This window comes from Cervus canadensis, chromosome 6 (genome assembly GCF_019320065.1).
Source record: "Cervus canadensis isolate Bull #8, Minnesota chromosome 6, ASM1932006v1, whole genome shotgun sequence".
Lineage (NCBI taxonomy): Eukaryota > Metazoa > Chordata > Mammalia > Artiodactyla > Cervidae > Cervus > Cervus canadensis.
Window position 1 is genome coordinate 30,291,838 of NC_057391.1, and position 26,975 is coordinate 30,318,812.

Genomic DNA, 26,975 nt, shown 5'->3' on the forward strand with positions numbered 1-26,975 from the left:
TGTTTCATTATATGTTTTATTAAATGTAAAATTCAATCAGTTGTATAATACACTATTATTTTATGTACCACTCAAAAGAGAAAAAAAGGTGGCACTTAAACTATGATAACTTTTTCATTGTAAGAATGAAGCTCATGAATGTTTATAAGAATACAAAAATATCCAGCGCACACCATGGTAGAATTTACAATGTCTAGCATGTGATCAAAGACTGCCAGGCATGCAGAAAAAAATCAAGGTAACATAATGAAAAGAAAAAGATCAACTAACTGAAACAATTTATACAGATGTTTGAATTTGCAGACAAGAACACTGAAACAGTTAACAACTACATTCTGGATTTTCCAAAATGTAAGTAAACAAAAAAAGTCAAAATGGTCTATAGACAGAGCTAAAACTATAAACTTCTTAGAAGAAAACAAGGAGTAAATCTTCACAGTCTTAGTTAGGTGAAGATTTCTAACATAAAACACCAAAAGCAAAAGCTATAAAGGAAAAAAAAATTTAAAAATTGGTCTTCATCAATAGTAAAAGCTTTGGCACTTCAAAACATATCACTATGAAAGTAAAAAGACAATCCAAAGACTTAGAAACAATAAATTCATACATTCAATCAGGGACTTGTGTCCAAAATATAAAAAGAAACGTTATAATTCAAAATAATAAAAAAAAATTAAAATGAGCAAAAGATTTGAATGGATAACTCAAACATATACAAAGAGTCAATAAGCACACACAGACTATAATAGGAAAAAAAAGTAAAAAGAAAACAAGTGTTGGTGAGCATATAGAAAGACTCATATTGCTGGTTGAAGTGTAGACTGGTGCAACCACTTTAAAAATAATTTATTTATTTATTTTTTTAAATTTTTTTATTAGTTGGAGGCTAATTACTTCACAACATTTCAGTGGTAGTTTCTTAAATGTTAAGCATAGAGTTCTTTTAGTCCAATAATTCCTCTCCTAGGCATCTTAACAAGAGAAATGAAAACATAAGCCTATACAAAGTACTAAAAATGATTGAACTGTACTCTTAAAATAGGTGAACCTTACTGCATATAAGTTATACCTCAAAACAAGCTGCTTAAAAAAATAGAAATATGAAATATATAAGAAGACCCCAAAACACTGGGTGTATTTAAGGGCATATTAGATATTACAGATAAAAAGATGAGTGGACATGAAGATATAGCAGAAGAAACTACCCATAATGAATAAAAAAGAAAAAATTTTTAAATAAGTTGAATACTATTGGGCTATGGGACAACTTAAAGTAAACTTCATTGTTGTTGTTTAGTCAGTTAGTCATGTCTGACTCTTCGCAACCCCATAGACTTAGCCCACCAGGTTCCTCTGTCCATGGGATTTCCTAGGCAAGAACACCGGAATCAGTTGCCATCTCCTTCCTCAGGGCATCTTCCCAACCCAGGGATCGAACCTGCATCTCCTGCATTGCATGTGGATTCTTTTACTGCTGAGCTACCGGGGAAGCCCCAAAATAAACTACTCTCTGTGTAACTGAAGTTCCCAAAGGATAAGTGTGTGTCAGTGGTGGGTGGAGGGACAGAAAAAGTCTTTGAAATGATGGTGCTCATTATTTCTTGTACAGATTTATATAAGAAATAATGAGGACCAAAATGGTAATTATAAGGACAAATGTATCATATTTTTATGTTGTTTAATTTTTTTTTAAGATAAGCTCTTAAATAAAGGGCTTCCCTTGCAGCTCAGCTGGTAAAGAATCTGCCTGCAATGCGGGTGACCTGGGTTTGATTCCCAGGTTGGAAGATCCCACTGGATTTTCCAGGCTACCCACTCCAGCATTCTTGCCTGGAGAAATCCATGGACTGTATAGTCCATGGGGTCACAAAGAGTTGGAAACAGCCAAGCAACTTTCACTTACTCACTCACTTAAATAAACACAAAATCACAGTGTGTTTTGAGGTTCACCACATTTAAATAAAATCAGTCCTGAATATTACACCACATGTAAAGGAGATCAGTCCTGGATACTTATCGGAAGGACAGATGCTGAAGCTGAAACTCCAATACTTTGGCCACCTGATGCAAAGAACTGACTCATTGGAAAAGACCCTGATACTGGGAAAGACTGAAGACAGGAGGAGAAGGGAAAGACAGAGGATGAGATGGTTGGATGGCATCACCGACTCAATGGATATGAGTTTGAGCCCGCTCCGGGAGTTGGTGACGGACAGGGAAGCCTGGCGTGTTGCAGTCCATGGGGTTGCAAACAGTTGGATATGACTGAGTGACTAAACTGAACTTAACATATAAATAAGTGGACTATATCACAGCAATAATATAAAAGCTTGGAGAGAAATACATACATACTATGGTAAAGTTCTTATTCTATATGTGAAGAGATATAATACCACTTAAAGATTGACTGTGGGCTTTCCAGGTGGCACTAGTGGTGAAGAACCTGCCTGCCAATGCAGGAGACAGGAGATGTGGGTTCGATCCCTGGCCAGGAAGATCCCTTGGAGAAGGAAATGGCAACCCACTCCAATATTCTTGCCTGGAAAAATCCCATGTACAGAAGAGCCTGGTGGGCTATAGTCCACAGGGTTGCAAACAGTTGGCCATGACTGAAGCAACTTAGCATGCATGCATAAAGATAGACTGTGATAAGTAAAAATGTGAATTATTATCTGTAAAATCAACATCAAAAATAAGTGTTATAACTAATAAGCTAATAAATGAGATACAATTGAGTAATTAAAGATGCTTGGTTCATCAAAGAGAATTCAGCTAAAGAATAAAAAGGACAAATAAAGGCAAATAACAAAATAGAGATTTAAACTTAATCATATAAATAATCACATTAAATATAAATTGTCTAAACATACAATTATAAGGCAGAGATTATCAGATTGGATAACAAAGTAAGACAATTATATGTTACTTATAAGAAACCTAGTTTACATATGGAGACAGAACTAAATTAAAAATTAAAGGATAGGAAAAGATACATTATTCCAATACTGTTAAAAGCTGAAGTGGCTATACCACTAGGAGAAAAAGTAGATTTCAGAGCAAAGAATATTGCCGGTGATAGAGAAGGCCATTTCATAGTGAAAAAAGTGTCAATTTATCAAGAGGACCTATGGTCTTATATGTTTAATTAATGCTCTGTTGAGCATCACAATACATAAAACAAAACTTATGGTGCTGTAAGAATAAATAGCAAACTCCACAGATATAATCAGGCTTTCAATAACCCTCTCTCAATAACTGGCCTGAATGATGGATACAACAGTGATAGAGAAATTTGAGTAACACCATCAATCATTTGACCTAACCGACCTCTATAGAACTCTCCAAACAACTGTAGAATAAACATAATTTTCAAAATTGAACAAGATACACTGTATTAAAGGGACACAACATGAATCTCAATAAAGTTTAAGGGATTTAAGTAGTACAAAGGCTGTTTTCTGACTACAATGGAATTAAATCGGAGACTGTGCTGTGCTGGGCTGAGTTGTTCAGTCATGTCCAACTCTTTGGGACACCATGGACAGTAGCCTGCCAGGCTCCTCTCCCCATGGGATTTTCCAGGCAAGAATACTGGAGTGGGTTGCCATGCCCTCCTCCAGAGGATCTTCCCAACCCAGGGATCGAACCCAGGTCTCCCTCATTGCAGGGGGATTCTTTACCAGCTGAGCCACCAGGGAAACCCAATGATGTACACTATAAGTCAGTCAGGAGTCAGACTAGTCAGAAATATTCAGAAAACTCCCAATTATTTGGAAACTAAATAGCACAACTTCTAAATAATCACTGGGTTAAAAAAAAAAAATCAAAGGGCAATTAAAAATCATTTTGAACTTAATGGAGAAGAAGACAAAATATCAGAATGTATGAAATAACTTTAACACAGTATTTAGAGGGACATTTATAGCTCTATATACATATAATGAAAATAAATAAGGCTTTGAATAAATACCTCAGTTTCCAACTTAAGAAACTAAAGAAGAATGTATTGGATTCAAAGCAAGCAGAAGAAATGTAATACTAGAGAAGAGAGTGGAAGTCAAAGCAATAGAAAATCTGTTGAGGAAATGAATGAAACTAAACCACGGTTCTTTGAAAAGGCTTATATAATTGCTAAACCTCTAATCAGACTGACCAGGAAAAAAACAGAGAAGACACAAATCAGGTGTGAGAGAGTTGGTAACACTACAGAGTCTACAAATATTGAAAGGGGAAATTAGAGAATATTGTGAATGATCTTATGCCAATAAATTTGACACTGTAAATAAGATAGTTCTTTCTTAAAAGATACAAATTACTAAAGCTCACTCACAAACAAATAGGTAACCTAAATAGTCATACATCTATTAAAGCAAGATTTCTCAAAGTTGACACTACTGATATTATGGGCCAGATAATTCTTTCGTAGGGACTATTCTGCACAAAGGATGTTTAGCAGCATTCTTGGCCTGTAGTCACTAGATGCTATAGCAGTCCCCCTTGTGAAGACACAAAAATTGAAGTTAAATGGTATCAAGAGATTCTCTGGTGAATATCCCAAGCTCTTAACAGACCTCCTAAAGAGATATACCTTAGTACTGAGGGAGTACCAGAGATAAACATAGCTTCAAGAAATCTTAAGTTTAATCTTGAGTCAAATTTCATTCAACTGAGATGATTTGCCACTATTCTTTCAAAATGCCAGAGGATGGGTTAAATCATCTCTTGGGATTAAATAAATCACCCAGATCTGCTACAATTTTTCATGCCAGTTATTTGACATTCAAATCAAAATTATGAGGCCCATATGAAAACCAGGAATATGAGCACAATCAGAAAATAGAAACAGAACAATAGGTGGTTCTGACTCATGGCTACCAAATAATGAATTTAACTATGTTAACGTTCTGAAGAAAACAGATGATTCAATTGGACATATTCATCAGAGACTGATTTATAAAAAGGAACTATTTCTAGAACTGAAAATATAATAATTAATAGCCATAAATATAGAATATACATCCTCTGGTCTGGCTTCTTACACTCATCCATGTTATTGTGTGTATCAATAGTTGCTGTCGTTGTTTAGTTGCTCAGTTGGGGCCAACTCTTTGCAGCCCTATGGACTGCAGCACAACAGGCCTCCCTGTCCCTCACCATCTCCCAGAGTTTGCCCAAGTTCATGTTCACTGCATCAGTGATGCCATCCAGCCATCTCACCCTCTGATGCCTTCTTCTCCGTCTGCCCTCAATCTTTCCCAGCATCAAGGACTTTTCCAGTGAGTGGTCAGTTCGCATCAGATGACCAAAATACTCGAACTTCAGCTTCAGCATCAGTCCTTCCAGTGAACATTCAGGGTTGATCTCCCTTAAGATTGACTAGTTTGATGTTCTTGCTGTCCAAGGGACTTTCAGGAGTCTTCTCCAGCCTCACGATATGAAGGCATCAATTCTTTGGTGTTCTGCCTTCTTTACAGTCCAGCTCTCACAACCATACATGACCACTGGGAAGACCATAGCCTTGACTATATAGACCTTACTCGGCAGACAAATGGCTCTACTTTTCAACACACTGTCTAGGTTTGTCATTGCTTCCCTGCCAAGAAGCAATTGTCTTTTGATCTCATGCCTGCAGTCACTGTCTGCAGTGATTTTGGAGCCCAAGAAGAGGAAATCTTCTTATCTTAATGGATCAATAGTACATTACATTTTTATTGCTGAGTAGGATTCCCTCCTATGAATATACTTCAATTTGCTTATGTATTCCTTTGCTGATGGACATTTGAATCATTTACAGTTTGGGGGAATTGCAAAAAACTTGTATAGGAATGCTTACAGCATTGTGAAGGGCACGATTCAGCTCAATAGAACTGCACCCATCTCACTTGCATTTAAAATTATATTGGTTGATATACAATTCATGTAGACAGAACTAAATCATAAGAAGATGACATTATACAAAGTGTTACTTCATAATCTTGACAATTTTGAGTCCTGGTCATTTATTCTCCATGTTAATCCAGGAACACTGAGGTTTCTCCCCACTTCAGATGGTAGCTTCTCCATTGGTACTACTATTTTTTCTTAGCTAAGTATTCTAAAGAGTCTGGGGTTTTCTTCACTAAATGGCTTTACTATAGTCATTCTGTCCTTCATTTCCATCAATTATGACCTGAAAATTCAAGTTATAGTCCTTGTGATTAAAAGAGGAAACGATTCTGTGTTAGAGTATAGGAAGGGAGAAGTGTTGGAACAAATCTGTCTTCCTTGTGCCATCCTGCCCTCTTCCAAGTTTCTAAGAAAAGAAATGACCAGGCATGAGAGCTATCAGTAAATTTCATAACTAAGAATTGGACCAAGTTCACCAGGGAACAACAAAAGGCACTCAAAAACATAATCTTTTTTTCACAAAGCTAGGGTACCCCATACGCTTCTCTGCCTCTAACCTGGCTTCAGTCAGTTCAGTTCAGTCGCTCAGTCTTGTCCGCCTCTTTGCAACCCCTTTACCTGGCTTACCTCCCTCATATTCTCAGGCTGGTCTACCACATTCACTTTCTCAAGCATCTTGGGACAATTTCCCACCATGAGGCAATTTCCATCCTTTTTATCAATGAAATATCACATTTCTCTGATCTTCTCCACCTGTAAGGGAGGCATTCTTGATAATTATTTTTGAATATCTGACTATTGAAGGAAAGTTCTCTCTCAAACATTAAAAAAATCAGAAATAGTATACAATTTTTGAGAAAAAATGATTTTACTCCTCTTCAGGCAGACATTCTTACCCTTAGAGTCAATGGATCCCTGTTGTCTTCTGAGGAGTATTTGGTCTTTTCTGCTCCAACAGAAAACAGAAAATGAAGAACAGAAACTACTCTAGTTTGCAATGACTGATTTCTCTGTCATCCTTTGGATTGTGGCAATGTTTAATAAGTGCTTCTATTTATGTGAATAAATGTTTCTATTTACTGATTGCCTACCCCCACTCCATAGAGGGAGAGTGTGGTTAATTCTTACTACATCATTTCTACAATAATACCTATCTACTACATTATATACCTAATTGTATTATATTCTCTAACTCAAGATTTTACAAAGACAACAAAAGAATTTCACTTAAAGCTTGAAAAGATACTGAATACGCTTTATTCTACATGGACTTTAGCATGCTACCATTCAGTGACGGGGTTCTATCACTTTCAGTTCCTTTATACCAAGGGTCGGTCAGGGACCGCCTTCTCCAGGCACTCTCCCGATTCTCCTGAGACTCCATGCATGTTGCAGAGAACAGCAGCCTACCAGTGTGCTGGGACTCTATTTTTGCATTTCAACCCCCTTATTACTAAGTTCATAAACCTTACATCCGCCATCACTCTAAATTCACTCTAAGCACAGGCTCACTGCCCTCTTACAGGATGTTTTCTGGAAGGTTATTGGCTGCTCTACAGGCAGCTTTAAGGAGATTTCCTCTGAACCCAAGATCTCTATATGTATTCCTCTTGGTCTATCTTCTGTTTGCTGTTGCTATCTTTCTAGGGTCTCTTTATGCATCTAAAAGTAAATATCAACATATTCTTAATCTTAACCCTTTAATATAAAAGACAGTACGTATTACACAAGGTTTGCACCTGTTTTCTTTCTTTTTTTTTAAGTAAGCAGAATGAATTGGGAGAAAATTTCTCCATTTGTGAAGTGCTGTGACTTCCTGTAAACGTTATGAAATGCTGTCCCTATTTGATTTACTTTCAATCATTGTGTCATCCATAATGTGTTATAATTATTTTTAATTAAATTTATGAAAAAAGATGATTAAATGATTTAAATAAATATGAAAAAATTTAAAAACAGAAATATAAGTTAAAGAAGATATCAGTACCATTAATGTGGGAAGAGCTCAAGAAAATTTCAAATTAAAATATCACTGTTCTGTTGCTACTGAAAGTTAAAGCCTAAAATTAAAAATCTTAATTCGCTAGGTTGTCTTTTGTTTCCCCATAAATAACCAATTTGCCAGAATAGAAATATTCTAATTCACCTGTTGAGAAATTTTGTAAGAGAAAAGTAATGTGTTTTGGGATAGGGAATACTTGTTTTTATTATACATGTATGCCAACTATTGATTGAAAATTCTTTCTTTTGGGAAATCATGACATTAGCCTACTTTCTATCAGGAAAATTTTGTTCCCCACTAGCTTTATAAGAACAAAAGTTTTCACTGAATGACAAAAACTAGAAATCTCATGCTAATCTATTAAAATTCTTATAAACCTGCATTTTAAAAAGATGGCAAAATATATAAAGTGAAAATCAACAACTATATATCATTACTTAGCCATAATCCAGTTCATTTATTATTTTTTTTAAACAGTAAGATCTTTTTATGATGAGCAGATGTTCATATTTACAGAGATTTGCTTATTTTCTGTCTCCATTTTCAATTATCTCTTTCCATCATCTTGGTTTGCTTTTTTCCTCTCTTGTTACTAGATGTATCTTTTGCATTAGTTCAGTGTTGACTTAATATGTTAATGTTGGCTTCATACCTTTATATTTAGAATCTCATGCTTCCTATAAAATATTCCTTTCTGTGATTTTAACAAAATACCTGAAAGTGCGCTATTGGAAAAAAAAATGCTAAGAGGTTAGTTTTCTTTAGTTTCCCATGCCTTTCTGATTTTGTGACTTAGTACTGTTACCTCCTGCTTTAGGATCCTCACTGGCCTCAGATACATAGTCATGTAATTGTTTGAAGGGCTTGGGAAAATATATTTTAATCTGTGAGATAAAACTGAACAGATATTTTTTAACTCCTCTATAGACAATCTGGGGCTTTCCAGGTGGCACCAGCAGTAAAGAACCTGCCTGTCAATGTAGGAGACAGATGTAAGAGACGTGGGTTCGATCCATGGGTTGGGAAGATCCCCTGGAGTAGGAAATGGCAACCCATTCTAGTATTCTTGCCTGGAGAATCCCATGGACAGAGGAACCTGGTGGGCTACATAGGGTCACAGAGTTGGGCACACCAAAAGCAACATACACAATCCAAGGTTGGGTGGTCTTAGGATCACAATACATGGTACACACCTTCTCACAGTTCTTCCTAAATTACTAACCATCACACACCCAACACCTTTCTCCTAACAGAATCATCCTCTGGGTTTCCTCATTTCTATCAGCTTTCCTAGGCTTCTTTGGCAACAAACAAGCAACAACAAAATTTATACTTCTACCTACCTTTTGTTTTCTTTGCTACTAGGAAAAAGCTGGAAACAAAGATTAAATCCAAATGAACTAGGATTTGGGGTAAGAAAAACTCTCAGTGGGGAAGGCATAACTGTATACGTTCTATGTACAAAGCATGCTCCTCCATTTTACTTTGGAATAGTGAACTTCATTGTCTTTCTTGTGTTTCAAGCAACTCAAAAGAATAGCATTGCAAATGCGCAGCTGTCTGTGAATACTGTGTCTATATTTGAGCACCATAGAGAATTATGAATCATTTCCACTCAGTGTTGTAAATTTAATTTTCAAAAATATTATAAAATGAAGTAACTATTATTATAAAGATGCTTTTAGATGACATTTAATTACAATGCAGGGTAATTTATATTACCAGCTTGAGTATCTTGGGCTAATTGCATTTATTTATGTTTTATGCTTTTGCCATCATAACAAACAACCTATCCTATATGTTCATTTCACTATTTTTCGGTCTCAAGAGATATTCTGGATTTTCCTCTAAATTTTGGTAATGCTTCTTAATTATAAGGGGAATATTTCTTTGCTCTTACACCTCCCTTGTGGAAGAATGCTTTGATCTCCCTGGAAGTTTAATTGCATTTCATGGAATAGTTCCTCTTTGCAATTAGGTCTAGGCTTGGATGCTGAGCCTGTTTCTTTCATGTTTCTATTCAATCACTTGTGGTGAATTTTCTGTCTCACCAATATGTGCTTTCATCCCAGCCTCTGGGTAACAGTAACTTCTGAGTAGCCACATTCTTTCATCTGATAAATCTAGGCTCTCTGATCACCCTTGCAGTGTTCTGGCAAGTTTGCCTTTGATTATTTTAATTATCCTTCCCTTTTACAGATAGTTAATGAATAGTTCTAGTTAAAATATTGTCATATCTCTTGTTGGGCTCACTCTACTAGGAAGGTGATCATCACCAATAAGGTAAATATAGTCTTAAGTCTCCCTGCTCATTAAATAAAATGTGTTATTTAAATCTGAGTGGCATTATTTGGGTTCATTTCTCTGAAAAAAATGAAAATAAAACATTTTGTGGCAGTGGTCTGTCCGGATTTTTGCCCAAAGACTCAATAGTGAAGATCTATCCAAATGACAACCTGCTTCTTGGTTCTGTTTGTAAAATTTTCATTCTATATTCCCCAAAGGACTCAGTTAATATTAGTATCATAGTTCTCTTACACTAAGAAAGCAAAGGACCATATATCTCAAGAAAAGAAAGAAGCCAAATAAATAGCCCTGTGCACACTACTTTGTTCTCTTACACAATCAAATCGATTCTATTCAAAAAGTGTGGTCAAATGGTTGGAGCTGAGTCAAGACTTTCTTTAGTTATTCTGAATAAAGAATGAATGACCCTAGGTGGAGAATACTGGCAATGTTGGACGATCACTTGTATCTCAGTTTCTCTATCTGTAAAAACAAAAAAAGAAAACCAGAAATGTCCAAGTACCTTAGAAGTGCATAAACTGGCCCAGGTCTCAAATATATGTATTAAAAGGATATTACAATTGCCTGGAAATATCTTATTTAGTAAAGTTTTTAAACTGAATAAATGCTCAACCAGTAAAGTGCTTAACTGTTGCTAATTTATTTAGTTGTTCTTTTATCTATTTATCCATTCCTCTCTTCAAAAATGTTTGTTGTACCCCTTCTAAGTGCCTGAAATTATACAAGACAATGTAAATACCGCAATGAATGAGGAAGCCAGAGTTTGTGCTCTAGCGTAGTTTGTATGATCATTGGGGCCTGGGGACAGAAAACATCTGAAAGCGTATGTGACAAGGATGGGGAGAGGGATTTCCCTTTAGAGTCACAGTCAGGGAAGTACTTTCTAAGAGGTTAATGTTTGGGCTCATCAGAAGTAACAAAGATTGGTCCAGGCAGAAGAACATCAGGTACACGTACCCTAGGGAAGGAAACCGCGTATTCAGTTTAAAAACAGAAAGAAGACCAACGTGGTTCAAATGCAGTAAATGTGATAGAGTTTGAGAAGACATTTCAAAGTAGAAAGGATTGAGTCACATGCATCTTAGAGAAAAGAGTAATGATTGCAGAATTATTCTAAATACAATGGGACACTTTCATAGAGCTCAGCAAAGGTGCATCACAGTCTGATTTGGTATCTTCTATGTAGACACTGAATTCTAAAGACCCAGAATAGAAGAAAGAGAACAGGTAGAAGACTACTAAAGCCATCTTCATGACCAGAGATGGCTGTAGTGGTTTTCTTAAAAAGTGTTTGGATTTGGGATACGTTTGAGATAAAGTTCAGTGGTTTCATAATGGTTTAATTTGGGATTCAGGTGTGAAAGAGAGAGGGCTCAAGATAACTTGCAGGTTTCTTGGCTTGAACAACTGAGTAGTGGTTGGTGACAATTCTCAGATAGGAAAGAAGAATTAGGAGAAGATAGGGTTGTGCATCAGAGTCTAGTTTTACCCTTGTTAACTTGAAGGTTAACTAAAAAGCCTCTAGATGAAGGTGAAAGAGGAGAGTGAAAAAACTGGCTTAAAACTCAACATTCAGAAAACTCAGATCATGGCATCTGGTCCTATCACTTCATGGCAAACAGATGGGGAAGAAGTGGAAACAGTGACAGACTTTATTTTCTTGGACTCCAAAGTCACTGTGCACAGTGACTGCAGCCATGAAATTAAAAGATGCTTGGTCCTTGGAAGAAAAGGTACAACAAACCTAGACAGTGTATTAAAAAGCAGAGACATTGCTTTGCCGACAAAGATCAGTCTAGTCATGGCTATGTTTTTTTCCCAGTAGTGATATATGGATGTGAGAGTTGGACCATAAAGAAGGCTAAGCACCAAAGAATCGATGCTTTTGAATTGTGGTGCTAAAGAAGACTCTGGAGAGTCTCTTGGAGAGCAAGGAGACCAAACCAGTCAATCCTAAAGGAAATCAACCCTGAATATTTATTGGAAGGACTGACGCTGAAGCTGAACCTCCAATATTTTGGCCACCTGACAATAATAATCAAATATTATTCAGTTCCTTTTCAAGGCACTGTCCTAGACTCTTGGACTTATGATTATTGAAGAAGGCAAGCAAATATCCTTTCTCTCAGGTATTAATAGGTTAGCTTTTGGTGGGAGAAACAAAAAAAACCAGAAATAGTAAATAAGTATATTATGGTAGTCTAGAAAGTAATAAGTGCTTTAGAAAAATACTAGATGTAGAGCAGAGTAAGAGGGCCCTGAAGTGCTGGGACTGCAATTAAAATAGGGTGGTCAGACTAGGTCTCATTGAGACGATGACATTTCTGGAGAAAAATAATTGATGAAGGTGAGAGTTTAGTCAGGTGGCTATCTGAGAAAGAGCATTCTCAGCAGGGAGAACCTACAAAGGCCCTGATGCAGAGGTAAAGAAGAGAGGGCCGAATACTCCAAAGTGAAGTGAATAAGAGGATCAATGCAGGAAAAGAGGTGAAAAGAGTGGCAGGGTCACCTTAGGGATATTTTACTAACTCTCAATGAAACAATGAGCGGTGAACTGCAGAGTTTTGAGAAGGGATTGGCATGATCTGTCTCATAATAATTCAGCTGGGAGATGATGGTAGGAGTGGAAGTGATGAGAAAAGATAGCTTCTGGAACTATTTTGAAAGCAGAACTAATGGGATTCATTCATGCATTTGGTGTCAGATATGAGAGAAAGAGAAGAGTCAAGAATGACTACAGGGTTATCGGACTAAAATTTAAGATGATAAAGTTGCCAACAGCAGTGATCCCTTAAGTGGGAGGTGAAGTGGTGAAGGAGGTTTAGGAATAAAAGATCATGATGTCTGAGATGAGATATTCAAGTGAAGACATCAAGTAGGCAGTTGGATACACAAACCTGCAGTTTAGTACCTTGCACAGTGTCTGTTAAGAGCTTTCAGAATCATGATAAATCTATTAACGCAATTTCCTCAGGTTAACTTAAAGACTATTCAGATAAGGCTTCCCAAACATACCAGATCAAATTCTATGGGGATGTCAGTGCAGACATATGGTAAACACCTACAAATCTGTTTATAGACCAAGAAGATACCAACCCTGAATATTCATTGGAAGGACTGATGCTGAAGCTCCAATAGTTTGGCCACCTGAAGCAAAGAGCTGACTCATTGGAAAAGACCCCATACTGGGAAAGATTGAAGGCAGGAGAAGGGGATGACAGAGGATGAGAGAGTTGGATGGCATTGCTGATTCAACAGACATGAGTTTGAGCGAACTGGGAGATTGTGAAGGACAGGGAAACCTGGCATGCTGCAGTCCATGGGGCTGCAAAGAGTCAGATATGACTGAGCAACAGAACAACAAAGACCACATGGGTGACGCTAATCACAATGCAGAATAATCAGGTGTATTTAATAGTTTCGATAACCCACACTAAATTTAAATACAACTTTAAACCTCTCAGTTTGGATGTGTAGGATAATTGAAAGAAGCATTTCCCCCATATAATCCCCACATCAAGCTCCATATATTAAGTAAATGGCCATGAGAGAAAGGGTTTTCAATAAACAATAATACGTAGTTAAACACTGGATACTGTATATAATATTCTGGCAATCCAAAGAAAGATGCCCTTGATCCAGTTTATCTTTGGCAAATGTCTCTGTGTATATGTGTCTTTCATAAAATATGATAAGGGCAAAGAGATAAAAACTGGTACAGCCAACCCCTCAGAAAACTGCAAATTTTAAAAAACAAAAAGGAAAATGGGCAATGACTAGACCTCTGATTTGAAATACCTGATGCAATTAGTGATTGCCATTACATGTTCCCTATTAGCGTGACTTTCCTAAGCACAAGGAAAAGTTCAGGGTCTAGGAGCTAATCAGGAAAAATATCACCAAGCTTTGGGGTCAGTTAATTAACAGTAAAGTCATATTTTTCACAGATTAAGTCAGACTCTTCCTTTTGACCTCATTTAATTGCAGCTTTTAAAGACCACTGGAATAGTAGTCTCTCACCACAAAAATGTATTGAAATTCAGTGTTCTCCTGAGGTGTGATGAGTCCAGAACTTCAAAACACTGGGGTGCAACTTTAAATTGGCACAATCTTTGTGGAAAGCAATAGATACTGTGTATTATGAGGCAATATATATTATTGTGTAACTGTATATATGACTATACATATTAAGTTGAAGAGAAATATTGATACTTTTGCCATACTCATAAAGTCTGTCCTACAGAAATGTGGATAATGATGAGCATATAAAGGTATTTATCATAGCATTATTTGTAACAGTAAAAACTTGGGGCTCTAAATGCCCCAAATCATTCAAATCAATTAAAACAGTTTATAAGTTGTTGTTTATACAACACTAACAAAGTGAAAATACAAGTGAATGACAACTTTTCTGATTTAGAGCTGAGGTTTATTGAAACAGCACATAAAATTTTACATTTGAATTATGTAAAAGCATTCATGCATACTTCTTATATATACAGAAATGAAATACTATAATAGTAATTATTTCCATATTATAGATTATGGTTAGGATTTGTGTACTTAGTATTTAAGATTGTATTTTGATCACAAATATATTTTAATTTCCATTTTCTTTTATGAGAACAGTAAGGATTATGACTTTCTGTAATAGAGAAATGCAGAATTTTTTTGCTATCAATATTCAATCCTTACGATTCTTGCTTCCACCATGATATATATGAAATAATTTCTCATCACATGTAATTACTAAAAGGTTAATAAAATTTAAATTTTGCAATAAATGAAGGTCCAGGAGTGTTAAACTATGAGGTTCTGAAATACACCTGCAGCTTCCAGTTTCAATGTGGTTTTTCTGCTCATTGGAATAAGATCAAATTATCAGAGCCTGTCACCAATTCTGCCTAGAAGCAAATACTTAAAAGTACCTGTTGACAGATGGAGCTGGCCTGATAAAATCTATCACACAAATATTTTTGCATAATATACCTGAAGAAAAAAGATGTTACCCTTTTTTGTAAGTGAAAGGGTAATTTTTCATTTCAAACAATGAGTATTTCTTTAATAATATAAGTTAAGGAATACTTTAGCAAATATAAAATGGGTTCTCTCTGAGATGGCTAATTTATATTTAGAAAAGGTATCTAAACTTATTTCTATTTTCATGGTTAGCACTTAAAAAGAGACAAGGATTTTTAATGACCAATGACTGTGATATTATTATGTTAAACATTTTCATTGTTCTTTCCAACATGTAAATTATTTATTGATTTCTAAGCTGCTGAATGCCCGAGTTAGGCAGTACAGTATTTTAAAATATTAAAAGCACCAGTTAATCAAATCTGGCCTACACAAGGTACTAACACTTATTAACTAGCTTGATCATAAGCTTATCAGTATTGCTGGCAATAATTAATCATCTGTAAAAGTACAATCCCTACACTGGTATAGATGGGTCTGATTGGTGTCCATCTAAATGGAGGCATGTCTTTTTAACAATGATCTTCATAATCCTCTGAGAGATCTTGAAAGCTTTCAGATTCCTGAGCCCTGCATCGTACCTACTGAATTTGAATTTCTGGGCATCAATATTTCTCATGCATGCCAGGTGATATTTATACATGCTAAATTAAGCAAAAGATAGTGAATCAATATTTGGGTAGTTTTCAAAGGAATAAATAAACTAATTTTCCAACTAAGGGTGAATTACTTTACATATCTATATCCATATATAGTACGTGATATTGATGAAATTTTATTTTGACTGACTACTAAAATCTTTGTATATAATGTTTTTAAATGATAATAATTTTAATAGTTATTAGTATATATTAATAAGTTTTTAAATGCTTTGAGATATAGGAACAGAACATACCCCTTTTTATGGGCAGATGCATCCCCAAAAGGTACCATGTTACAGACAAAGAAGATGTTCCTGATGATTCTGACACATCCACTAAGGAATTCCTGGACCAAAAACTCAGCCCAGCTCCAGATATATCAACAGTGCTAAGGATATTTTTTTGTCATAATATCTCTGTGTCTGTGTTCACGTGCATATCCATTAAGGCTTTAAGATGTTATATATTAGAACAAGAAAAGCCTAAAGAAATATTAAGCCTACATTTCACTTTACATGGATATGAAAGATTTTCTGGGCAAGTATGTAGTCTCCCTACTCATTTTCCTATTGCCTTAAAATTATGCCAAATTTAATAAACAGAGGGAATGGAAAAGAAAAGCTTCCCTAAACAATAGAAACTTGAGATAGAAAACCATTTTTGAGGTAAGAGAGGTGGGCATTTTAGAAAACTCCTAAATCTCTATACCTTTACATCCCTGTGGCCAGTTTTGGCAGGACCAATCCTTACTGGCGTAATGTTCAATCGTAACCCTCTGAAGGCAGGCATTTAATAAGCATTTTTCAGATAAGAATACCACGAAGGACTATTTTGTGTATGACTTAACATTTCTTGTAGCTCAAAAATCACTGTTTCGTCTATAGGAACTTGGGAGATAGCATGTCTCTACATTTGGAGGCTTTCCTGGTGGCTCAGATGCTAAAGAACCCACCTGCAATGTGGGAGACCTGGGTTTGACCCCTGGGTTGGGAAGATCCATCCCCTGGAGGAGAGCATGGCAACCCACTGCAGTATTCTTGCCTGGAGAATCCACACGGACTGCAGCCCCTCCTGTGCATTGGGTCGCGGAGAGTCGGACACGACTGAGTGACAAGGCGCAGCACAGCACACATTCACAAAGTACACACTCGGTTAGTTCTCGTACCCCACTCTTCAATATTCCTTCGGAAAACCTGATGCCCATATTTCCATGCAAGCATTATTTACTTCTTTATTGAAAACATAAGGTCATTTCTTTTTATGAACACTTTATTGTAATAAAACCTGGCATTTCTCATCACTACCATTTGCAGTCTACTCTTACAAAATGTAATGCATGTTAAACACGTGCATAATCTGGAAAATAAGGAAACAAAGAAGAAATCTTCTGTTTATCAGTCAATGTCCTGAAGTGGGCTTATCAAGGCAAGAATTCTCATGATCTAGACCAGCTCTGTGGAATTTAGTAACCATTAGCCATATGTGACCACCAAATTCTTGAAATGTCCAAATTCCAATGTGCTGTTAGTATAAAATACACAATGGATTTTGATATTGTGCACAGAATTGCAAAATAACACACATTGTTATATTGGTTACATATTTAAATGATAATATCTTAGATAATGTGGGTTAAATAAAGTATGTTAAAGTTGATTTCACTTCATTTTTTTTTTTACTTTTTTATGATGTGGCTACTAGAAAAATTTTAATTATATATGTGACTCACAATACATTTCTATTGGAAAGCAGTGATCTAGATTAAGAAATGCACAGCTATTATTCCATGTGGCAATTAGGTCTGGCAATATACAGCATAATTTCATATTGTTACAAGTAGTGGGAGGGTTTTGATAGAAACTTCTATCCATTCGTTTTAGGTGGATTAACTGGCCTAATTAGATATAAGCTGTTAAAAGGGCCCCCAGAGGAGGCAGGGGAAAGAAATGTGGACTCGGACAAGCTTTCCAAGTCCTCAAGTCACACACTCCTGGTTGACTGGTTTGCTTAGCCAAGCTGAAACCGGTCGTATTGTCATGTTGGGCACATTAATTGGAGAGTAGACTAATTTGCAAGAATGCGTTAGTGCCCTTTAAAAGGTGATTTAAAATTCAAAATGATGGAAATGGCATAAAAGCATGCTTGTCTGATCACTCCTCAGAATCCATCTTGAAATCCCTACCATTCTTCTATTTCCATTGTTAGAATTCAAGCACACAGTAAAACACTTAAGATTCGCAAACATCACATTCTACATCCTAGCACAAATAATTATCCTTCTGTTAAAGACAGACAGGGATTTCCTATCATCAGACACATGGGGATTATAAGTGAAAATACAAGCTGTAGGTTTAGTTAGGGTTCCACATACAGGAATGAAACCTAAATATCACAGTAATATCACCAAATATTTTTGTAACTGAATGGAAGAAGTTCTGCCTCTAATCTATTAGAAGCTTACAAAGAATTTGAGGAAGCACCTTCACCTCTAATATAGCTGCAATAAGACTGATAACTTATATTTATAATCACTTTATAGAAAGAAAGAAAGTGTAGTCGCTCAGTCGTGACCGACTTTTTGCGACCCTGTGGACTGTAGCCCACCTGGCTCCTCTGTCCATGGGATTCTCCAAGCAAAAATACTGGAGTGGGTTGCCATTTCCTTCTGCAGGGGATCTTCCCGACCCAGGGATTGAACCTGGGTCTCCTGCATCACAGGCAGATGCTTTACCCTCTGAGCCAATAGCTACATATAATTTTACATCCATTATCACATTTAATCCTCATGAAGAAGAATGACGCTATCATATCCATTTTGAAGACAAGGAAACAATCCAGACCTCTGAAATCAAAACTTCGGACTGCTTTTTCACTATATCGCAGGTAGGAACTAAACACCATATTGCCAGGTCAAAGACCAAACCTGGGCTTTTAGGCAAGCAAAGTAGAGATGAATAATATGAAGGGGAAAAGTAAGCATGACAGCGCTTTTAGAGACAGTGAATTCAAAGAATGTGAACTTACTTTTGGAATTTACAGAATTTAAAACTAAAAAGTCTTCCATTTTATTACACATGCATGTATTTCTGATTATACAGTGTAACAAAAAACCTTTTACTATTATTTGATAAAGGGATCTGTATTCATTTTAGTTCAATAACCTTGATCTTTGGCCCAAACCAGTAATAATAATGAAAGCAAGAGCTTTAAGTGTCACTTTCTAAAATAGTGATTCATCCAGAGTTCACCATAAAATATATTCAACAACACACTCTTAGAAAAGGGCTCAGAAATACTGAATAAAGAGGAATTGTTAGAGCTAAAGCAAAGCATTATTTATGGAGTTTGTTTTGTGAAGAGATTTAGGTTTCTCACAGTCATATTGAGTTCCATGAAGATGCAGAAATGAAAACTTGCCTTTAGCAATAAGTAGGAATTTTGTAAAAAGTGGAAGTCACCCACAAGAATCAATGAATGCTAATTGATACTTCTCTGGAAATCTATTCTTACCATAGCACTAAGAAATAAAATTATAATCTAGATCAAATATACACACTCAAAATATATATCAGCCCTAACATATTGGATTCAAATCCAACACAAATGGCTGTGTCTTTGTCACTCATGTGTTAATGTATTTTGTAAAATGTGGACTTTCAGTTAAACCTTATTGAATGAATGGCTGAAAGGAAGAATGAGTGACTGAACAGTGTTCTAGCAAACACAGGTACTTGGATGTGTTTTCCAAGATAATAGCAATTGTGGCTGAGCCCTGACCACATTTTTGCACTGAGTCTCCTTGAGGTGGGCTGCTGGCACTCAAGGGGTAGTACAGGATAAGGCTGAGCTTTCCTCTCTGCCAAACAGGGATGTCATTTCACAGCTCAAGCTCAGTTTTGGCTTCATGACATCTTCAGTCTAAATCTGAAGAAGGACCCATCTTCCACATCAGAAAACATCAATGTCAGGGAGAGTACCATCCTTCAAAAGCCAAAGAAATAACATTGGTGTTAATGGTTCATCCCCCCAGTTCTATGTTTCACCAGCATGCTTTCTTGCCACCGGTGGGACACGATACGGTAATGCTGTGACCTTGGACTTGTGAATACCTGGTAATATAACTCAGAAGCTGAGTGATACAGCTGGTTTGTTTTCATATATATTTGATATTTGTATTAAATATGGAATACACACTAAAATAATTTATAAAATTATTTCTAAAACTCATACTTGGACATGCTTGTTGATGAAGACAAAGTAAAAATATTCTCCCTCTTCCAGAGCTATAAGGTATAGGGATTGAATCAGAATGAAAAGATACATCTGTTGAAGCCCTAGTTGACCAACATGCTTGGGGAATTCTGGGTCAATTCCTGACTCAGTTCCACTCAAAACTGAAAAAGAATGAGTTGATACAGACAGTGGAATCTAATTTCACAGAGTAATCAGCAGGGCACTCAGGATGCCATTATCTTTCCTTACTTGTTTCATTGAACACATGGATTTTAGGCTCAGTAGCTTCAGGGGGCTCTGTACTGCAATTGTTGCCCAGAAGTATGACTCTTCCCAATTCTTTGCCCCTTAATTTCTCACATGAAGATGGCCAACAGTATGTAAGGAGAGTGGCACAAAACCACCCAGTAAATGACTTGCATATTCTTTTCTGCATAATCAGAATTGTTCTGCTATTATTTCCTGCTTCAGTGTATGTCAGACTAACTGTGTTTCTTCAGTCTTCATTTATGGAAAAGTTATCATTTTTAGAAAAATAAGTAAATTCTTCTCTTTTAAACAAAATTGGTGGCTTCATGCCTTTATTTATCAGGCATATTAAATGCACTCAATTTGCTTACTAGCTTTTGGGCACATTAACACATATCTTAGAAAGAAAGACAAACTCTGCTATCATAGTTTACACTTCAGAAGTCAATACAAAAACAAATCAGTCATAGACATCCCCTAGGAATCTTTCTTATTTCTTTCTGTCCATCACAATGTGAATGTCTATACCATAAACTCCATAATATGAACAGCAAATTATGATTGCCTGGGGAATGGGCCCTATTTATTGTTCCTTCAGGTGGAGATGAAGAGACAATGTCCCTCTCAGAGATGTAAATCTAGAAGAGAAGGCCGTGGCTTCAGTATACACGACATGAATAGCCTAGCCCAGGATGGTATATGCTAGATGTAAAACCACTACTGTTGTTGAGGTTTAGTTTTGGGCAAAAAGTACCTGCTCAGAGAAGACTTCTGACTCTGTAATAATTTTTTGAATCAAAGATGCCATCAATTGTAAAATTCACTACTGAATTAAAAGCAGATAAATGACAAATTTCTAAAACAAATATTAAAAACAATAACTATAAATAAGACCAAATTTGAGGTTTGGATATCTAGCCCTTCATGTTATGTTATCTTCTCTATGAATTCAATAAGTTTACATAATGGTACAATCTTAGAATTTCTGAGGTTCATTGACTAAAGCACCCATTTCAATGTAAACTATATAAATCCAAATAAATTTCATGTTACTTCCAACCCATAGACAAAAGCAAGAGAATGTAATCTCTTATTAGTATGTTAACCATGATGTCCAATTTAAAACAACTGAAGAATGAGAAAATTTAATATAACACTTTAAAATAAGTAGAGAAAAAATATCAGAAACTAGATTACTAGATAGCTGTAGATTTCTGGTTACTCTTCCTCATAGTCTTTCTCTTTTGTGACTGGGGAGCCTCCTGCAGGCTCATTCCAGTTTCCTTCATTGATACCAATCCAAGTTCTTAGGGGATTCAAAACTCTAGTTCAATTCTCAAGAAATGAGCTTTAAACCAGTTTACTGATTGACACTTCTCTGATCTTATCTAATAGTTTTATTAATGATATGTTTACTTTCTTAGTAGTATCCCCTTTGATTAAGTCCTCATCTTATCCTTCCAAGCCCTAGTTTTAATGGAATCTATAAAGTAGTTCAGTTGTCCTGCCATAGGACACTGCTTTGGTCTATTTTCCCCGGACTAGCGTTCTGATGCTCAATCCAAGCCATGCAACTGTGCCCCCTTCTGTTATATTCCGTCCAGAGCCTTTACAAAGGGTCTTGTCCTTGACTTCCGTAAGCAAACATATGCATTCTTGTGAAATCTTTATTTCCTATTCCCACTCCAGGTGAAACCTTGTTCCAGTGGTTGGTTTTTCTTCTACCTCTTAGGCTTGAGTATTGGTCAAGTGTGCTAGCTTAGTTGCATCAGAGTCTTTGCAACCCACGGGCTGTTCCCAGGCAAGAATACTAGAGTGGGTTTCCATTCTTCCATTTCCTCCTCCAGAGGATCTTCCTGACCCCGGTAACAAACTCACATCTCCTGTATTGCAGGCAGATTCTTTACCGGCTGAGCCACTGGGGAAGCCCCCCTCCACCTAACCACCAAGCACTCTATAGAGCATCTTCTCATACTCTGTACTTGTCACCATGATTGGCCCCCAGCAATATGAAGGGCAACTACAAGTTTGTTGTCCTTGTGATTTCAGGTTAGGATTAGCCAGCAGCATATAGACTATTAAAACTTGCAGGGTTAGATGAACTGAAGGAAAGAGTGTAGGTAGACAAAAGAGGACCCAGAAGTGAAAGGGCATGCAAGTATTCAAAAATGTGAAATATATTGATACATATGGACAAGTGTCTCCACTTTAAGTGGTATCAAGTGAAGTAACAAGGTAAACACGACAGTTCTTCATTTAGGGAATTAGAAAAATAAAAGTGTCATACTAAATAATCTTACTAACTTTATCTATTAGAATTGTTGTATTTTTTACCTTCTTGTCTATTGCTTGAGGACCAAATGTCTAAAATTCTTCTCCACACATGGCACAATGAGAATGACTTACATGGAAGAGATGAAAGAAAGAGATGAATATTGATTCATTTTCCTTAGAATCAATGAACAACAAATCCTAACCTGCTAGTAAACATTTCTCTGATTCAGTCTTTTCCTCCACTAACCAGTAGCAATTTCTACCCTAAATATTTTATAAAGAAACTGCCTGATAGTGAAAAATATATATTTGCCTGCACCACGTTTGGAGAAAGGGTGCTGTGTTCTCCCATTATTTAAAATACTGAAGTTATTCTTGCTCCAGGCAACCTGAACTTGCCTTTCCCTCCAGCTTCACACATGCTCCATCTTACTTTTATATCGCTCACCTATTCAAAAAACTGCTTACCATGGCAACCCTTGTCTGTGTGACAGGCAGTTATAATTTGCTTGGAAAAACTGCAACAAGGTGTCATTTTTCATAAACTCTTTATACCAAAATGTTTTCTTTTTCAGTGATTTCCAGTGACTTTGTTGTGGTCTCATGGTCTTTGCCAAAGATCATTTATAAGTGAAAAACATTATTAAGGAAACCCATGCATTGCTCAATATTAGTGATGGGTGGTGCTGGAATTGTTGCAACCTCTAAAAATAAGAAAATTATTGATTTTTTACCATCTCTTTGGTGCTACCGAAGCAGTAATCAAACAACACTTGCCTGAAACAAGAAGTTCTACATTTTATAAAACTGTGCTTTGGATTGACGGGCTCTGAGGTATAAGGGGAACAGACAGGGAGCCAAAAATAAATGCAAACCAGTGTGAACCCTACTCTATGTCCCTGTGTATGTGTTCAATTCAGAAAAATTCAAAAGATATTTCCAAAACCCTGCTATGGCATTGTGTGTTGGATGCTAACAATAGCAGTCAAGAGACTTTGTCTGATCATGAACAATTATTTGCATGAATACATTCACAGATTCACTGAATTGTCTGCCAAAAGGCAGTGAATGTCGGACAATACTGCCATATTTTAAATTCAAATATTGGTATTTCTGTGATATTTACTTCTGTGACACAAACATGTTTGGATCAATACACTCCATGACGCTGGATTTGTAATTCAAGCAACCCCAAAACAAGAACAATTGCAACTTCCCCAAACAATTGCTCACTATTTTCCAAATCAGATTGTTGGTCCACACTTGGCATTCCATGAGAGCAAAATGAATTATACAAATGAGCTTGGTGCTACAGACTCAGAGTAGGAATGGAGTTAGTTTTAGGCTCAAGAGGAATCTGGCCATGAGCAAGTGATGAGGGAATATATGATCCAGAGTATTAATCATTCTTATGGTTTATGATAGATGCCCATCTTTACTTCACCTCTCAGTATAAAGGGCTTCCCTGGTAGCTCAGCTGGTAAAGAATCCGTCAGCAATGCAGGAGACCCCAGTTCGACTCATGGGTCAGGAAGATCTGCTGGAGGACGGATAGGCTACCCAATCGAGTATTCCTGGGCTTCCCTGGTGGCTCAGACGGTAAAGAATCCGCCTGCAATGCCGGAGACCTAGGTTCAATCCCTGGGTTGGGAAGATCCCTTGAAGAAGAGAACTGCTACCCACTCTAGTATTCTGGCCTGGAGAATTCCATGGACAGAGGAACCTAGCAGGCTACAGTCCATGGGGTCAACAAAGAGTCAGACATGACTGACAGACTTTCACTTTCAGTATAAAGAAGCTGGTGAAAAGACATCTCAAAGAGATCTAGAAAAAGCAAGTTTTTTGACACTTTTACTTTTGTATCTTTTACATTTTGGTAATATTTGAAGTTTTCTTTGCTGTCATTTGATTTTCAAGCTCAAGGCATCATTTTAGTAACAAAAAATAATATAAATTTAAATTACTATTTTTGTTACCTGTATAATATTTTGACAGAACTTTAAAATGGATTAGCAGCAAATGTTGGGCTGCACTCCTAAATATATATACCCAAGGCAAAAATATCCAAAATAACCTGTTAGCTTACCTTATGGAAAATTGAATCACCCTGTGTCCAGGGCAAAAAATGATTGAAAATAGATTTGAGAACTAAGCAGTTCATATCATTCTGATACATTTATGGTTATACATTTTAAAATGACCAAAAGAATGGCTTGGATCTAAATGCTTTTCAGTCAGGAGTAATATTTTCACTGATTACAAGTTAGGTCTGACCAAAAATGAATTTCAGTGGGTTAAAAAAATGGTTAATAGATTAGATAACTGAGTGAATGGGCTTCCCAGGTGGCTCAGTGGTAGAATCCATCTGCCAAGGTAGGAGTCACAGGAGATTGGGGTTAGATCCCTAGATCAAGAAGATCCCTTGGAGGAGGGCCTGGCAACCCATTCCAGTATTCTTGCCTGGAGTATCTGAGGGACAAAGGAACCTGGCAGGCCACAGTCTATAGGGTTGCAAAGTGTCAGACACGACTGAAGTGACTTGGCATGCACATACACAAGCAAGTGAATATATGGACAAAGGAGTTAGATGAATTTTCAGGTTAGGGTGTGCTTATTTAAGAAAGCAAAACAGAATAAAACTAGTGGCCACACTGGACACAGCCCCAGAATAAGAATATTTAGAGATCAACTCTAGCCCTGCACATGCCTCACCATGAAATACTGCCTGAGGAGTTACACACCAAACAAGCCTAAAGATCTGGTTCTTTGAAGATTTAACTTTCCTCTTTTTTAAAGTGTTATTGAGCTATAATTGATGCACAAAAAATACACATCTTTTATGTAGCAATGTGATGTGTTTGGGCATATACATATACCTGTGATACCATCACCACTATCAAGGTAAACATATCCATCATCTGGAAAAATTACCTTGTATCTTTCCCCTTTTTTTGTTATAAAACACTTAACATGACGTCTACTCTCAAATTTTTAAATATACAATACCTTATTGTTAAGTATAGGCACTGTATTTATACAGCAGATCTCTAGAACTTATTCATCCTGTAAAAATGTAACTTTACACCCACTGAATAATAACTCTCCATTTACCCTTCCCTCCAGCCTCTAGCAACCACCATTTTATTTTCTGCTTCTATAAGTTTGACTATTTTACATATCTCATAACAGTGTAATCATGCACTATTTGTCCTTCTGTGATAGACATATCTCACTTACCATAATGTCTTCCAAGTCCATTCATCTTGTTGCAAATGGTAGGATTTCCCTATTCTTAAAAGCTAAATATTACCTTGCTTGCATAAAGCACATTTTTTATCCATTCATCTGTTGATGGACATTTGGGTTGTTTCTATGTCTTGGCTATTAAAAAACAGTGCTACAATGAACATGGAGTGCAGATATTTCTTTGAGATCTTTATTTCAATTCTATTGACTATATCCTGAGAAGTACAATTGCTGGATAATGTGGCAGATCTATTTTTAATTTTTTTGAGGAATCCCCATACTGTTTTCCATGGCGGCTGCATCATTTTACATTCCCAGTGCATGAAGATTCCAATTTCTCTATATCCTTGCCAATAGTCATTATCTTTTATTGTCGTTGCTTAGTTGCCAAGTCTTGTCTGACTCTTTTGCAGCCCCATGACTGTATCCCACCAGGCTCCTCTGCCCATGAGATTTCCCAGGCAAGAATACTGGAGCGAGTTGCCAGGGGATCTTCCTGACCCAGATATTGAACCCGTGTCTCCAGCATTGTCAGAAGGATTCTTTACCCATGAGCCATCAGAGAACTTTAGCTATGCATTAAGTTAAAATTTGATTTTACAAGAGGTTACTGATTCAGAAAAAAATGTATTCATTGTAATACTGTATATTTTGAAGACAGCAAAGCAAGATCATGACATTTTCAGAAATACTTTGTACATAATAAATAATCAACATACATTTGTGAAATGATATGAGTAATATCTTTCCCATGCATAAGACTACTAAACATTTGTTTAAGAAGTACTGGAACATATCATACAAGGTGGCTATTAGCCATTTTTTAGTCAGTAATTAAGTGATTAAAAAACAAGTGAGGGGCATCCATCCCAGAAATGGGCAAGAAAAGCCACTGATGAGAGAACATAGTAAAGAATATGTTTTCATTAAATAATTTCATATTAATGATATTCCTATCTTTGTAAAATGTGTATTTTTCTTAATTTTATAATATGTGCATTTAACTATTATAGTTATATGGAATATAGTTTTGACATGAAATGATTCAGTCCTATGTAATATCAATTACACAGAATGGGCATTTGTCATTTGGCCACTGGACTTTTACTTTAAATCATAATCAACACTTTCCAAAATGCATTTTTTTTGTCATAGCA